Source organism: Chiloscyllium plagiosum, chromosome 11 (assembly GCF_004010195.1).
Source record: "Chiloscyllium plagiosum isolate BGI_BamShark_2017 chromosome 11, ASM401019v2, whole genome shotgun sequence".
Taxonomy (NCBI): Eukaryota; Metazoa; Chordata; class Chondrichthyes; order Orectolobiformes; family Hemiscylliidae; genus Chiloscyllium; species Chiloscyllium plagiosum.
Window position 1 is genome coordinate 17754586 of NC_057720.1, and position 3002 is coordinate 17757587.

At 42.3% G+C, this 3002-nt stretch overlaps 1 protein-coding gene across 3 annotated transcripts in view; it reads right to left on the minus strand.

Moving 5' to 3' along the window:
• The window catches only part of glmna (glomulin, FKBP associated protein a), a 61146-nt gene that overhangs the window by 54473 nt on the left and 3671 nt on the right, over window positions 1–3002 (minus strand). The window contains exon 1 of one of the 3 annotated variants that reach the window (XM_043698790.1): window positions 51–69. The exons of the other annotated variants lie outside the window; for them this stretch is intronic. The gene's annotated coding sequence lies outside the window, so the exon portion shown is untranslated. Of the gene's footprint in view, window positions 1–50; window positions 70–3002 lie in introns of those variants that run through there. 3 annotated transcript variants of the gene reach the window in all.

A 3002-nucleotide genomic window follows, 5' to 3' on the forward strand; every position in this document is an offset into this window, starting at 1 on the left:
TCACCCTCACCTTGTCCTCTTTCCACCTATCACATTTCCGACGACCCTACCTTTTATCTTAGCCTGCTGGACAAACTTTCCCCATTCCTGAAGAAGGGCTTATGCCCGAAACGTTGATTCTCCTGTTCCCTGGATGCTGCCTGACCTGCTGCGCTTTTCCAGCAACACATTTCCAGCTCTGATCTCCAGCATCTGCAGACCTCACTTTCTCCTCAAAGCTTTGGAGGAAGGCAAGGATGGGAAGGAGAGCAAAAGAGAAGGATGAGACTGGTAAGAAAGGAGGACCTTCTTATTGTTGGGGATCTGAAAAGAGTTCTTGTTTTCTGGTTAGGGCTTGTACTTCTTTTTTAACGCAGGGCCTACAATTGTGTATAGGAGTTTCAATTTTCTGCGTATCTGCTATATTATACAGGCATATTTTGAGGCACAGCAGGAGTGCTATTCTGTATTGTTCTTTTATGTACCTGTTTCACAGCTTACATTTAAGGGATTGGGCAAGAAAACTTCCTACCATAGTACTTCTTCATATTAATGAGCAAGACAACAAAAATCAAAGCTTTAGCCTGTAATATTTATTATTTACAGTGGAAAACTCTTTACATATTCAGCTTTGGTTCATTTGTCGCACAGACTGTACCTCCAAACAGTGCAATTCTGCCACAAGTAATTTTCTCTGCCTGTCAATATGAAGACAATCTCCTGCCTTATCACAATTTTCTATTGAATCCCTAACGTGGAAGCAGACCACTCAGTCCATTGAGTCCACACTGATCCTCTGAACAGTATCCCACCCAGATCCAGCAGCCTCTTCACTATCCTTGTAACCCTGCATTTCCCATAGCTAATCTAGCTAATCTACTTAATCTACACATCCCTGTACACAATAGGCAATTTATCTTGGCCAATCCATATCTTTGGACTGTGGGAGGAAACCAGAGCACCCAGATGAAATCCACACAGACACAGGGAGAACATGCAAACTCCACACAGACAGTTGCCAGAGTGTGGAATTGAGGCTGTGAGGCAGCAGTGCGACCATTGAGCTATCGTGAGCCCCACTGCATATGTCTAAGTTTTATATGGTACTCTTCATAAAGGAGAACTTTATTGTATGTTTATGAAGCTACCAGAATTTTCTTCTTTACTGCAACAGTACATCATTGATGATATTTGATTCTGGCTCAATGATTTATATTGGGCTGTACAGTTGCTACAGTTTAGCATTTTTGCTTTTCATAATATAGAAATGAATTGAAAGATTTGCTAGCATCAGGCCATTCTGGATTCATTCCCCAGCTGACTGCAAATCAAATGTGGTCTAAGCGAGTTCTGAGAAGATTTGTAGCTGAGGTTGAGGTTCTAGATGTCATCACTAAACGAAACGAATTAGAGAAAACCTTCAAGACCATAAATAATATCCTTACTGGCATAAAGTTCACAGAAGACGAGTAAAACAACAACAAATTGCCATTCCTAGATGTCACAGTAGAGCAAACAGTCATTGGAGGACTTCAAACCAGCGTCTACAGGAATACACCACATATGGACCAAAGACTGAACTACAGAAGCAATCATGCCCACACCCACAAACGAGGCTGCATTAGAATATTATTACAATGAGCAACCATACATTGCAGCACAGAGGAACTACGAAGAGCAGAGGAAAATCACCTATACAGTGTATTCAAAAAGAACAGGTACCCAATGAATACAGCCCACCAATTTCTCAGCAACAAACCCAAACAAGCAGACAAAACACGCCCAGAAACATAGCCACTCTCCCCTACATCAAAGACATCTCGGAAATGACTGCCAGACTACTCAGACTCCATGGCATCATGGTAGTCCACAAATCCTCCAACACACTAAAACAGTTGCTAATGAACTTGAAAAACCTTATACAGGCAACAAGCAAAAATGAATGACATTTACAAAACACATTGCAAGAACTGTAACAAACGTAACATTGGCCAAACAGGCAAAAAAACAAGCCACGGAGATACATGAATGTCAACTAACCACAAAAAGACATGGCCCACTCTCACTGGCATCCTTACATACAGATGAGGAAGGACACCACTTTGACTGGGACAACACATCCAATCCTAGTACAAGCAAAGCAGAAACACTCACGAGAATACCTAGAAGCATGGCATTCCAACCTGGAGCTCTGTCAACAAGCACATCGACTTGAACCCCATCGATCACTCCGTGAGAAAAATAACAGGAAATGACATCACAAACCCAAAGAAACCTAAACATATCAAGAGAATGTGGGTCATAACACTAGTGCTTCACCAGGAGCTCACTGATGTTACCTAGTAGAGTGACAAAATGTCTGAAAACGAAACTTGCAACTCAGTGAGAAAACTTACATCCAAATGTGGTCTAACTCTGATAAAGTTGATTCAAAATACATGTACCTACTTGTCATGTAATGTCATAGAGTCATAGAGAGGTACAGCATGGAAACAGACCCTTCGGTCCAACCCGTCCATGCCAACTAGATATCCCAATCCAATCTAGTCCCACCTGCCAGCACCCAGCCCATATCCCTCCAAACCCTTCCTATTCACATACCCATCCAAATGCCTCTTAAAATGTTGCAATTGTACCAACCTCCACCACATCCTCTGGCAACTCATTCCATACACTTACCACACTCTGCATGAAAAATTTGCTCAAAAGGTCTCTTTTATATCTTTCCCCTCTCACCCTAAACCTATGCCCTCTAGTTCCAGGGAAGACTTTGCCTATTTATCCTATCCATGCCCCTCATAATTTTGTAAACCTCCATAAGGTCACCCCTCAGCCTCAGATGCTCCAGGGAAAACAACCCCAGTCTGTTCAGCCTCTCCCTATAGCTCAGATCCTCCAACCCTGCCAACATCCTTGTAAATCTTTTCTGAACTCTTTCAAGTTTCACAACATCTTTCCGATAGGAAGGAGACCAGAACTGCACACAATATTCCAACAGTGGCCTAACCAATGTCCTATACAAC